Consider the following 15,197-nt stretch of genomic DNA (forward strand, 5'->3'; position numbering starts at 1 on the left):
AACTAGGTACCTATTTAAAAAATAGGTAGGTGTTATAAGAAGTAATAATAATTTAAGAACAAATTGTGTTTATTATATGCATATTAAATTTACCATAATATATTAATAATGATACTTAATAAAGTAATATTGCTTATCATTAAGTATAATACTTAATACAATACAATCTTTAATATTTTTGCAACATTGGGTATTCATATTTTTATTTCTCATGTAACGATTTTCTTATTTTGATCTAATTCAAAAACAAACATAATTATTATTATTATCTGCAAATTAATAATTCATTATTTATAATTAGAAGGAGAATAATGTTGAGGCGTCTTTCTTATCCTGGAGGGTCTAGGAGTTTGTGTATCAATCGATGTGATATTATGTGTTGGTGGTTCAGATTTAGTAGAATCATTATTGGGTAAATCTATCATGGTGGTTGCAGGGGACAGTGAATTGTTTATTTGGTTGTATGGCCATATCTGATCAGTGTGTCTTATCCATTATGAACTCTCGTCTAGTATGATTTTATGAGTGTTTTGACTAATGTTTTCTGTTACTTTTCCTTTTTGCCAATTTTCATTTTTATTTCGATAATCCTTAACCAATACCAAATCACCCTCTTTTACATTAATATCTCTTTTTCCGGAATTTTTTGTGTAATTTGGTTATTAATAACTACTTCATTCGTATTTGGGATTAATAAATCAAAAATAGTACGTGTCGAGCGGTCAAACATAAGTTTTGCTGGCGTTTCATTTGTGGTTGAGTGTACAGTATTTCTATACATCAATAAAAATGTATTCAATTGGTGTAATGATGTTGAACATTTATTAAAAATTGCTTAACTATTTTTACTCCAGATTCGGCAAATCCATTTGAGGCTGGGTGGAAAGGTGTCCCTGTCAAATGCCTGATACCTAGTGTTTTGCAATATGACTGGAATTCATCGCCATTAAAACATTTTGCATTGTCAGTTGTTATTGTTCTGGGAATGCCAAAACGTGCAATTAACTCAGACAGTTTTGTTATGACCGTTTGTGCTGTCATCGAATTTAATTGAAAAACTTCTAATCATTTTGTGGTTGCATCAACAATAATTAAGATTGTTTTGTTTTTGTACGGACCTAAGAAATCGCAATGCAGTCTCGTCCATTGTCTTTGTGGACATTTCCACGGAGTTAGTACTGACTTAGGAGGGTTAGGTCTTGCATTTATGCATTGATTGCAGTTTCGGGCCATATCCTCAATTTCTTTATCTATACCAGGCCACTAGAAATACGAACGCGCAATGCTTTTCATACTCGACATGCCAATATGACAAGAATGCAGTTCAGTTAGAATTGACTTACGAAATATGATTATTCTATAGCCCCAAAATAAACAATCTTGTTCAGCTGTAATTTCAATTTTGTGTGTATTATATGAGTTAAATTCGGAATTTATTGAAAAGTCATTACTCCATGAACCTGTTTTTGTAGCGTGTAATACTCTAGAGGTAATTGGATCTCTTTTCGTTTCAATTTTAATTTTGTGCCAATCTAACGGAAATGGTGACTGTTCGTGAATAAAATTAATGTGGGCGTCATCATATTCATTAACATTATTGCTACATTGGTTTGTTTTAATGCGTGATAAAAAATCAGCAGTATTTCCTTCTAATTTAATATACTTAATTTCAAAATCAAATGCAGAAAGAACGTATGCCCAATGTTGTAAGCGATTTGCCGCATAAATTGGTATTCCTTTTTTTTCTCCTAATATGTGGATTAACGGATTGTGATCAGTAACTAATGTAAATTTTCTACCGTATAAATAATCATAAAATTTTTGTATGCCAAAATTTATGGCTAGACCTTCTTTTTCGATGTGTGGAAATTTGCATTCACTGTCTGATAATATTCGGTCTTTTAAGTGGTCAGGATAAGTGTGCGATATGATTGCACCTAGTGCATATGACGAAGAATCAACCGTGAGTTTTATGGGATGTTTTTAGTCATATGTGCTAACACGGCAAGTCCCGTAGATAAGAATTTTTTTTATGTTATTATTTGCTTGATCACATTCTAGTGACCATAGCCATTTTTTTCTTGTCTCATTAATGAGTATAATGGTTTAAAAATGTCCGCTGCTCTTGGAACAAATTTAATGTAATATGTTACTAAACCTAAAAATGATTTTAACATAGTTTTATTTTCTGGAACCAGGGCAGATTGTATTGCATTTATGTGCTTAGTTAAAGTGTGCAAGCCATGCTCATAAATTTTATGGCCTAAATATTCAATTGAATTTTTGAAAAAACTACATTTGTTTTGTTTAACACTTAAACCAACTTCAGATAAAACGTTAAGTAATTTTTTTAATCTTTTATTGTGTTCTACTGTTTTTCCCGCAACTATTATGTCATCTTGAAATATACCAATCCCTTCTAAGCCCGCGGTTTATATTTCCATGGCTTCTTGGAATTCCCCAGCTGAGCTTTTTATTCCGAACGGATTTCGAGTATAACTAAATAGACCTTTGTGAGTATTTATCGTAGTGTATTTGCGATCACTCTCTTTAATTACCATTTGTTGATATGCATCTTTGAGATCTATTTTAGAAAAATATTTTGAGCCACTTATATTCGCATAAAGATGTTCTATAATTGGTAAAAGATACTCAGTTCCTTCCAATAAGGGGTTGATTGTAATTTTGAAATCTCCACAAATTTTAACTGTACCGTCGGGCTTAAGATGGAACAATTGGAGTGGCCCATTCTCTGTAGTTCACGGGAGTTAAAATATTATTATCTATTAAACGATCAATTTCCGACTCTACCTTAGATTTTAGTGCTAAAGGAATTGACCTTGGCTTGAAAAACTTGGGTATTGCCCCCTTTTTAATGTTTAGCGATATTTGGTATTTATTAAAGGTGCTAATTTCATTTTTGAACAAATGCTCGAAATTTTTTAATATGTTCTCTATATTTTCGTCTACATTTACAGTGTTATAAATGGGAGAATAGTTTATTATTATTTTTAAATCATTTCTACCAATTAATGGCGGTCCTCCGTTTTTTATTACGTAAATACACATTTTAAAAGACTTTTTCAAATATTTAGCATTTACTATTATTTTTCCTATTGGGCTTATTTCATTTCCGACGTAATCGTGTAGTGAAATATCGTTTGGTAATAAAGTTAAATTATTAAAACTTGTATCATATAATTGTTTTGACATTACACTATGTACAGCCCCCGTATCTATTTCAAATTTTATATATTTGTTTTCAATTAATAAATTGATAATGTACGGTTCTGCTTTGTTTTGAAAGTTATTTTCAATCATATTGAAAAAAGTGTCGGTTAAATTGTACGCGATTGCGTCATCATGAATAATTTCATTCGAGCTATTACCTGCATTTTCGGATAAGAATTTATTGTGTGAGCGGTTATCATATTTTGGTTTATTATTCTTACTTTACACATAGGTGCCAAATAACCTTTGATATTGCAAATATTACAACTGTAGTCCTTGTATCGGCATTCTTTTTGTGTGTGGTTTGATCGACCGCGTGTTCCATATTTTGATTTTTCCGTGATTGACTGCTTGGCTGATTTTGCTTGCTGACTTTGTTTTTGATATTTGAAGTCAGCTTCTTCTTTTATCCATCCGGCTTTATTGTTGATTGTAGATTCATTTGCAGCAGAAATTTCCATAAGATGCGAATACGTGATGCTTATTTTTGAAGCATCTTCCTCTAGGTAGTAATCGATCTTGAATTGGTCCCGCGTTCATATCCACAACAAAAATGTCACGGATTACAATTTGTAATTCCGTTGAAAAATTACATTTTGATGCCAGATTCTTTACTTTTAACTTTTGAATGGTATATTTACCATTCAGCTACAGTTTCGTCTGGTCTCTGCTTTGTATTGTAAAATGCGTGTCTTGATGCGAAGTATGATTTCACTGGCTTGTAATAATTGTTTAACAAACTTAATAGTGTGTCATGTGTCTGAACGTCTGGTTTGGCTGGAACGCATAAACTGAATAATATTTTGTGAACTTCCTCACTAATAGAAGATAGTAGAGTATAGCTCTCTTCTGGACTTCGTTACTTATTCCATTTTCAATGAAAAAATTTGTAAGTCTTGATTCAAATATTGTTATGTCGTTTCCAGATTCAAATGTTCCCGGTAATGTTCTATTATATTATAGAATTGAGTTATATTTTTGTTATCCTCACCCATTTTATAAATATTTTAATTTAATACGAGATGAGTTTAAAAATTTTCTTCGTCGCCAATTTGTTGGATCGTTGCATTAATATAAATGCAGCAATTAAATGTTAATCAGTATAACTACAGTATATAGGTATGAATGATTATGACGTGTTTATCGTAGAAACAACATACGTAAACTAAATGTCGTGCGAGACACATACGTCGCGTATGGTATGAAAATCCCCCACCATATATATATATATATAAACATTATTAATACGTAACAATAATAAATGTGGAATTGCATTTGACTTCAAACTAGGTCTTAATCGTGGAACCTAAATATAAATATAAAACTTGCAGTTATAATTGCAATAATTATTATAAAATACTAACAAAATTCACATTTCATATAAAGAAATAAGTATTACTATAATTATTAAAATGAACGGTAATATAAAAAAACAAAATACTATCTATACAGAACTGTTTTTTTTTTATGTGCTGTCTAATTTGATAAACCAGAGCAAAATTCAGCTAGGCGCATCGCGAATAGGTCCATTATAATACCATATACAGTTTCATACCAAGTTAATAATATTTATTTGTATATTTTCAGTGTTGGATTGGTGGAGTCTCATTAGGTTGGACCACAGCATAGATTAAATCTATTCTGTGGTTAGAGTTCCCTTTATTTAAAAAAAAAAATGCTAAGCATACGCCTTATAATTATATCAATCCTCAAACATTTAGATATTCACGTACTCAAATTGTTTTTATACTTTTGCAATTTTAATTATAACTAAATGGTGAATTTATTTAATCATATAGGTAACAAAAATAATGCAAGTACAAAAAAAAAATGACTGGTAGATGCCACTTACAAAGCCACAATATTGGAAGATATCGTCTAAGACCATGGACATAACCATAGACGAGAGCTTACAGGGAATATCCACTCTTCCTAAGTGTCTATCCACTTGATGATTATAATTTATTAATAAAATCAAGATTTTAAAAAAAAAATCAATACTTATAAACAATGATAAATTTTTTAATTATTAATTTTAATAATGTATAATATTTTTAATTTTAATTTCTTACCTAACCTATGACTGTAGATATCAGTATTTTACATAAATCAGTCATAGAGTTTACTACTATATTTTGTTTTTGAGTTTTCATATAAATTATTTATATTAGGTACCTGTTGCTGGCCTGCTCCGCTTTTTTATCGCCAAGACGGTCAAAGACAGACACCCGATGTTGTTGGGTGTCTGCCCTGAACCCACCTTGGCTTTTGTTTTCATTTTTGGATCTGGCTCAATTAAAAAGAAAAAGAAAGAAAGACATAAATCATTTTTTTTTTTTGTACAATATAGGTATAACTAGATCGAGTTTTTATTAAAAAATTATATTTTTAAATATTTTTTATCCTTAATTTTTTTTTTTAAGTTTTTACTTTATTGAATGAAAACATAGAATTTTAATTTTATATTCCAAAGCAGAATATTTTTCTAAGTATTTTGATTCATAAAAATTGAATTTAGGGCAAGTAGTTTATGAGTTTTAAGTATTTAAAGTTTTTGAACAACTTGAAACTATGTAAAAAAAATATTTTCTAAAACATTAGTAATTTTTGAAATAATGAGTGTTCTATGATAAAAAAAAACTCCTGGTATATAGTATGTTAGTGTTATTATGTTACAAAGGGATATTTTACTTACACGGACAGTTCCTGCTTACGTGTTTTGTGTCTCGGCAAATGTAGCATCCTATACATAAGACATTTAAAAAAAGGTTAAGTTAGAGTTAAGGAAAAAAAAAGCGGGAAAGTGAATCATGATGTCGCTCTACTGTATAGCGGGTAACTGTAATGGATGGATTTAAATTTGAATCCAATGATATTATATCATTGTATACGAAAAACGATTCTGAGCGGAGACGGTTTATCTGTCTAGTATATCAAACGCTTATATAAACATTCAGTGAAAATTTCAAGTACCCGCGGTCATTTTTTTTAGAGTTACACCAAAATAAGAAAATCGCTAAATGAGAAATTTGTGAATATCCAAGGTTTTTAAAATTCAAACCCTCATAAAAATGTAATTTGACTTTAGCAAAACGTGATGACAGACACAAAAAAAAAACACATCCAGAAAACATCATGTGTCTACTGTTATTTTTTAATTACATAAAATAAATGAATTTTGTCAAATACAACAGGCATCGCGCAAACATTTCCGTTTTTCGTTAATTATTTTTTCCTATGCTTTTGAGAACTATAATTAGATTTTTTTTACCATCACACTACAATATCAACTATAGGTTCACATTCCTATCAGAAAATATGGTAATGTAAAAAAAAAAAACAAGTTTTACGCTCAAAAAGGGCGTTGAGCGATGACACAAAAATTATCTATTATTGTACAAAATAAAATTACTCACGTCGGAATTTTCGATTTTTTTTTTTTATATCGCATACTTTGGTTTCGTGCTTCTGATGGTTGACATTAAGCCATCCACAAAGGGACTGCAGGTCTTTCGTTATTATAATATTATTCGCAGAGAAGTTAATGGATGACATCATATAAGATAATATATTCCTATATAAAAATAATTAAATTAAAAATTGTATCACCTAATAATTGAACATTTTGAACTAAATATATCATAAGTTTCTCTAGTAAAAAAAAATAATAGCCGTGTACCTAGATAATTGGTTTGAAAATATAGCAAAATGCCACACATACAGAATGTAAGTACTAAGTATAGTTACTACTTTGCAATCCAAAAATAAAATTACGAAGAATCTTTTTTTTAATACATTAACAATAATTATAAAAAAAATAAGTAATTACGTGTCACGTTGTGTTTTGTCGGCTGCTGCGAGACGCAGAAACAATAAAGACAATTAAAAATAATTTCTTTTTAAAACCTAATAGGTACATGGAAAGTTGAATTTTATGGAAAAAAGAATAAAGAAAAATAATTGTATTTTATGTTCCACCCATGGAGACGTATAAACTATACATAGTTCGAATTTTGACAAAATACCTAAAAATCACGAAAATGTGAAAATTATTTTGAGGTAAAACACCATAAAAATGTATATATTTAAATATGAGATTTGAAAATTCAATTAAAGACTTCATAAGTTTGTACGCCTTTATCAAAAAAATGTCTACCGGAAAGTTAAATTAAATTTTTCATGGGCATTCGAATTTCATATTATTACATTGGATACATTTACTCGATTTTTATTTTGTACCGATTTTTTTATTATTTTTGTTATTCAAAAACAAATTTTTGTATAGAAACGTGAAATTTACATCTTGTTTTATCATAGGGATATTGGTATATATTATATACAAATATTCCTATACTTGATAAAATTTTCAAAATGATTCAAATCTTTTTAAGTGATTTATATTATACATTTGAAATTTGAAACTTTTTCGGTTTTTTATTCTATTTTAACACGTTAAATGACTAATTAATATAGTAACAACTACAAGGTCTGCTATTATTAATAATTTAAATACTTTAAAAGTGTCAAATACTCACGAATAACATTTTTAGATAAGATAGAAAAATTACTGAATATCTTATTGTTGAAGTATCGTATTTTGTCAAAATTTAAACCCAAAATGTCAATAAAAATGAATTATGTTTGTATATTTTTATATTTTGTTGGCATTACTGTTAGATCTATAACTTACATTATATTACGAGAGACATAGATACTTTGCAAATGTCCGTGATTTTGATGAATTTTGAAAAAATTGAAATTCAAATGATTGTAAAAAAAGACGCACAGGTTAAATATATTTTAGACTATTTTCTAGTGAAAAATTGTTTTGAACGTTTCCAGAATAAAATAAAAAATATATATTTTATTAACAATAATGGGTATAAACAATAACTCAAAATATTTTGAACATTTTATCATGTATTCATGTACCTATATAAAATAAATATTTGATAGAAAAATGTCGACTGGATGGAATGATATAATGAATTCCTACAAAAAGATAATTTGAAAATGTTCGCGAATCTGACGATTTATGCAATTTGAACACATAACTATCACTGAAATATCAATATATTCCTTGCTTGGTCCAGAATTCAAAACAAGGTAGACAGGTAGGTGTAATTATATAGTAACTATAAATAATGCTTCAACAATATTAACCTAGTATAGTAACGATAATTTACATGTTACTATAGGTAATGATGCGTAAAATTTACGCCATATTTGTTTTTAGTTATATAATTACCATCTTTTTAGAATTTAACAATTGTTAAATCTTGTACATACTTTTTTTATTCAATGTATTCAGTTAACATCACATCAACAAATTTAAACATATTTTTCAAAAAAAATAAAAAAATAAAAATACTTTGTTTTGTACTTATTTGTAGAACTTAACATAATAGTACATAATATATAAAAATGTATAATGACAAAATAATGAAAATAAAAACTTCCTGTTAACGTAATAACTATAAAAAAGATCTTTTTATTAACAGTCTAGACACTTTTTTTTTTTTGATGCTCTCCACAAATTGGTCTCTGGCATTCAATGCAGTATGTGGTTGTGAGTCTTCTTTTTTTATAAGAACAATAATCGCAATACTTTCGAGGACAGTGTTGGGGTTTGTCGTTGATTGGTACTTGCTTTTCTTCTAACGCGTCTTGGATGTTAGTTCTAAGTTCTCTACTGATTTTTGGAAAACTCAATCTATGTCGTTGCCATTCATTAGTTAGTTCTTTGTGTAAAAATAGCATAAATTGTAATCTAGACATTGGTTTTTCATCGTTTTTATTTTTATTGTAAAAGTTATGAATGTAAATAACATACGCATTGACATTAGCTATATTTAACATATTATAAAAAAAACATAAAGGCTAACGTTTGGTTTTGCGGCTGCAGTTCATATTGTTAGTCATCTGGTCAAATGAATCCACCCCACCTTTGGTAGCATTATAGTTCAACACTATCTCGGGTTTTTTTGTAATTGGATCAATCGATGAATCATGATGTGCCGATGAAATTAATGTCACAAGTTTACTTTGTTTGGTTTGTAAGAAACAACCGTAAAATCTTCATGAAATAGAAAAAACGATGTATCGGAAGTTCTATTTTGAAATTTAATATCAGTGAACTGAGTTGGAAGTTCTCTTTTGTTTTTTTTAATTGTTCCTATAACCGTAAGTTTATCGTCATGTAAAAGTGATTGATTAAGTGGTACATTGCAAAACCAATTGTCCATTGTAAGGTTACGATTAGAACCTTTAATATATTTAACTAAATTTTTAACATAAAAGTCAGCTGCAACTTGTCCATTTGGTACAGTTCCTTTACCCAAGTACGGAATCGAATCAATGACATACTTTGTTGCATTGTCGCACATCATAACAATTTTAATTCCGTATCTTGTGGGTTTTGAAGGGATATACATTTTGAAAAGACATCGTCCTCTAAAGCCGACCAACTGTTCATCAATTGTGACGTAACTACTAGGCTTGTAATTATTTTTACAGTTGATCATTGAAATATCCCATACAACTGAAATCGGTGCTAGTTTTGTCTCATTTTTACGATGCAAACGAGTTGTTCGATCATCGAATCTAAGGCAATTAATTAGAAAACAAAATCTTTTCTCCGACATGGTTGCACGATATCTATTGCCACAAAACGAACTGTCAAAAAGTAAATTCGTAGTCAAATGATTATTTAAATCTGTATATTAAAAATGAATTGATTTTCCCACAAATTAAATACCTTTATATTTTGTTTAAAAATCTTTGGAAAAAAAAATAGTTGTTAATTTTTAAAATTTATGAAGGCTTAAAATAATTGAATGGGGTCATGTTAAAATCCCTATTGACAATAAGATTTACTCATCTAATTGTAAATAATTAAAAATGTAAATGTATTTTTTACAAATTACAACACTTAAGTAAGGTTGACTCCTCAATAGGACATAAATAAGAGATATATTATTCCAGTAGATTTTTTGGATCCAAAATGAATTCCTTACAAGACTCATACAGGAACCATTGAGACCTTATTGGGATATATTTATAACCTTTTCAAGAAGTTTCCATGACCTTAATAGACTACAAACAGGAATATAATGGGAAATATACAGACCATAATGGTCCATGTTGTGTATCACCGGCCAGTTGGTTCCTGGCGGGCAGTCTTGTGGAAAGTCTGAACCCGGACATTAGGAATCCTACAGACCGCCTAAGCGTCGGATCCCAAACAGCTCCCGTCTATTGTTCGCTTATTTCCAAACGGCTCCCGTCCAAAAAGGTCTAACGAACAGGTAAATTCCGAAACGGCTCCCGTCAAAAAAAAAAATGTTCAAATAGGTATAAATGTATAATTGTAAGCTCTACAATAATTATTGGACATATGCACGCAAAAAAAAGCAAGAGTTCGTCGAAAAAATCATTTACGAGTTTTCATCAAATAAAATATCACGCATAGACTATATAAAAAAATTGTGCTTAACAAATTTACCCGATATATGATTTTTTAACGTTTTTTGCATTTTTTAAATATTTTTTTAACGTTAAAAACTTAAAATTTAATATTATACTATACACTTTTTTTTTATATAATTTTAATAATTTAGATAGTGTACACCAAGACATTTTTAACCACACCTCTTTTGAGACAGTCCTAAGTCTGTATAAAGTGGGAAGGAATTTGTGGTGTACAAAACCGGAGCCGTTTTGGAATTTACCTGTTCGTTAGACCTTTTTGGACGGGAGCCGTTTGGGAATTGACCTTTTTGTAAAACGGGAGCCGAATGGGCTACGACCCGCCTAAGACATGTCTGGGATTTAAACAGGTATTTCCTATTAAGAGACTCAGAGACTCAAAAATCAGTCCCAAGACCTTCCTGGGAAGGTCTATGTGTTGTTAGGGATATTGTGACACATTTTAATAATGTTGCGATAAGTTGTATTCAACATTAAAATAATATTAATGTTAAAAAGTTAATAGAACAACATTTCTATGGCCAAAAAATTCTAAGAAAATATTATATAAAATATAAACATTAAAAAATACAATTTGAACCACCTGGAAATGTTATAAAAATAACAAAACAAGTTTAGTTTAACATTATAGTGATAATTATTTTATAATGTTAGTAGTACTACATTTTTGCGGCCAAAAAACTCTAAAAAAATGTTATAGAAATGTTAAAAAACGTGCTTAGAACCTATCTGGAATATTATAGAAATTATAAGGTTATTTTTTTAACATTACTAAGACATTTTAAGAACGTAAAATTGCTATCTGATATGTACATTCTGCCTCCGGAAACCTAATTATTGAGTTTTATGTATAGTGTACAGCTAATAATTGAAAACTCTTTGCAGTAGATACCTTTGAATCTCTTCATTATAAATTATGATTTTGATGAGTTTTCATCAAAATTTCAACATTAAACACTATAATAAGAAACCACGCTTGCTTAAAAAATACCTAATACTTTTAAACCTTATAGTTTCTATTATTGCTATAACTTATGAAAGTTATAAAAAACCATATATTATGTCATGCAGTTTTGACACGACAACATTTTTTTACTGATATTTATAGAAGAAAAAACTATAAAATAAGATTAAGTTATTCTTATAATTCTTTTATTTGTCAATTTTTATTTTAAATATAAATATATGTAAATATTTTTATTGTTTATTTATTCTTTTTTCTCCTTGGATGGCAGCTTACTGAAAAAAAAATAAACAAAAAATTATTAAAAACAAACTTAGGGGTAGTTATGTATGTTAATAGTACAATGTTATTTTATACTTAATGAAAGAAAAAAAAAAAAAAATTTGCTGGTGTAACTATTAGTATGTTAAGAATGCCTAAATGTATTTAAGATATAGAATGTTCTTAATAACCACATTTGAAAACTTTCATTCATATAATGTACTTATAGGCAGGAGAAAAAAATTAAATAGTACCTATCAGATATTTTTTTAATTTTTAAGTAGTTATTATTGCTAGTAATTCCATATTATCTATCATGTTTCTATTGGTGTAGGTTACGATATTATAATTATATAACCAATACATTGCTATCATCAACCGGCTGGCTAGGTAAATTCCTACAAACATTAGCAAAATATGACACAGTATGCATCTGTATTCCAGCAATGTATTTTCAAACTTGAAAGATTTCAGGTTATTTATTTATTTTATTTTTTATTTTTATTAATTCAAACGGGATGAGAACCCAATAACAATTTTTATAGTTATTACAATAATAGTGTACATAAATCTAAATCTATTTAAATGAATACAGTATAAGGTAAAAAAGGTGTAGTATAAAGTAAAAAAGATAATGTTTACAAAGCAATACAAAATAAATACAATATAAAATAATATAATATCAGAGATTTTAGGTAACAGAGCAGAAATAGTAATAAAAATAGGTAAAGAAAAATAATGTATTAAATAAGTAATATAATTACAAAAAGACTCAAAAGACTTAAATATAAATAAATCAACCTGGACGTCATTAGCTACTTTCATTCATCTATTAACAGGAGAACCAAGTGCATAATTTGTTCTTTGAAATGAAATGTAAAACGTTTTAGCAGATCTAGTTCGACAATATGGAACATAAAATTTAAGACAGCTAAGTAGTTCAGGACAGTTTAAATGTCCATTTTCTAATTTAAAAAGAAACTTCAGATCAATATTTTTCTTCTTTCAGCAACACTGATCATATTTAGTTTCATTAATAACAGTGTATAATTTGAGTGTGGTTTACGAGAGATATTACATTTGAACGAAATGAATCGAAGAAATCGATTTTGAATGTTTTCAAGGCTTTGTATATGAATAACGCTAGAGGGTGACCATACGACTGAGTTGTATTCTAGAGTAGAGCACACCAGAGAAGAATAAAGAATTTTTAAGGTATCAGAGTTAGTAAAATCATTACAAGTCCTATTTATGAAACCTAATGTAGAAGAAGCTTTTTTAGTAATATTTAAGTAATGCTTGTTGAATGAAAGGGTAGAATCAAAAGTAACGCCCAAATCGCAAGTTTCAAAAACGCGTTGAAGTACAATATTATCTATGGTATAATCATTTGTAATTGGAGAGCGAGATCTGGTAAAAGACATTACTTTGCACTTATCAATATTTAACGGTAATTTATTTTGATTACACCATACAGATAATGCAATTAAATCATTTTGAAGGAGAACTGTAGGTACCTGAATGTAATTTTATTAAACGAAAGATTTTCATATCATCGGCAAAAAGTAATTTTTTAAAGTTAGAAAAGTGTAAATCATTAATGAATAATAAAAATAACAAAGGGGCTAAGTGAGATCCTCGTGGAACACCTGAAGGAATATTGAAAAGATCGGATTGAACATTTTTTAATTTGACAGTTTGCTTTCGATCCGTTCAGTACGAGGTCAACCAAGACAAGAAAGGGTCACGAATACCGATAGAATACAGTTTATTACAAATAATAAGGTGATTTATTTTGTAAAAGGCCTTTGAAAAATCTGTAAAAATTACATCTACTTGAAAACCGGATGCAAATGCATCTAGTATATATTTTTGAAACATTAAGAGATTTGTTGTTGTAGATTTGCCTTTCAAAAAACCACGTTGGTCTTCGTTTAATAACGATGTGAGTACTGGATATATTTTTTCATAAACAATGGATTCAAATAATTTTGGAATGATAGAAATAATAGAAATAGGCCTATAGTTAATAATATAAGTTAAATCTTTTCCTTTATTAATAGGTTTTACAAAGCTAATTTTCCATTTAGATGGAAAACAACCACTAGAAAGAGATAGGTTATATAAGTGTAGAAGCAGCAGGTTAAATGCATATGTAAAACTGTTTAAGCAAAAGAGAACCGCTGTACTTACTTTTATGGACCATATTTGAGAAACTAAATCTTCAATCTATTATAATATATTTTGCCAAGTGATAAGGCAAGAATTTGAGGTGCAGGTGCACTATATAGGCCATGGTAGCAAATTGTTTGGTCCAATTAGGGAAACAATGAAATATTATAATTTTATAATTGGCCTTCTGTAAAGGTATCTACTACAGCTCTAAATAATATTAATTTTGTTATCATTGTTTGTGAGAAAATTATTTTAAAAATTACAAAAAATAGGTATTTAGGTAAACTATGAACAAAGATAGGTATTTTGCATAGGCGTTATTCACATTTGAATCAAAAATAACCACTATTATTTCCTATACCTCAAAATTAGGTAAAGCAGATTTTTAGATATGATAACAAATCTCCAATCTATATAGGAGGAAGTTATAAATGTATCTAGATTATAATTATTAATAAAATCAAGATTTAAAAAAAAAAAAATCAATACTTATAAACAATGATAAATTTTTTAATTATTAATTTTAATAATATATAATATTTTTAATTTTAATTTCTTACCTAACCTATGACTGTAGATATCAGTATTTATGAATCAGTCATAGTTGTTACTACTATATTTTGTTTTTGAGTTTTCATATAAATTATTTATATTAGGTACCTGTTGCTGGCCTGCTCCGCTTTTTTATCGCCAAGACGGTCAAAGACAACCCGATGTTGTTGGGTGTCTGACCTCAACCCGCCTTGGCTTTTGTTTTCTTTTTTTGATCTGGCTGAATTAAAAAAAAAAGAAAGAAAGACATAAATCATTTTTTTTTTTATACAATATAGGTTATATGGCCTATAACTGGATCGTTGATAATAATGGCAATGACGATTTGGGCCGTAAATTCTCTGTAAGCCAAGAAATTGATACACGTAAACACTTGAATTGTTATTTTGATGTATTAAATCGAGTTAAATTCGACAGATTTTTTATTTACTGTATGATTTTTATCATTATATATCGTTTATAATAAATTATTTCCAAATGTCCATTGTTGATCGTTATTGGTAATATCCCGGGTGATTCTTTTATA

At 28.5% G+C, this 15,197-nt stretch overlaps 2 pseudogenes across 1 annotated transcript in view; one reads left to right on the plus strand and one right to left on the minus strand.

Moving 5' to 3' along the window:
- The window catches only part of LOC149062218 (uncharacterized), a 510,544-nt pseudogene that overhangs the window by 448,862 nt on the left and 46,485 nt on the right, over nucleotides 1-15,197 (plus strand). The gene's annotated exons all lie outside the window — the stretch shown is intronic.
- Nucleotides 11,928-13,825, minus strand: LOC149062246 (uncharacterized; annotated as a pseudogene).

Source organism: Diuraphis noxia, unplaced genomic scaffold (genome assembly GCF_037042655.1).
Source record: "Diuraphis noxia isolate RWA-SAM2 unplaced genomic scaffold, SU_Dnox_SAM2 contig0001, whole genome shotgun sequence".
NCBI classification, from domain to species: domain Eukaryota; kingdom Metazoa; phylum Arthropoda; class Insecta; order Hemiptera; family Aphididae; genus Diuraphis; species Diuraphis noxia.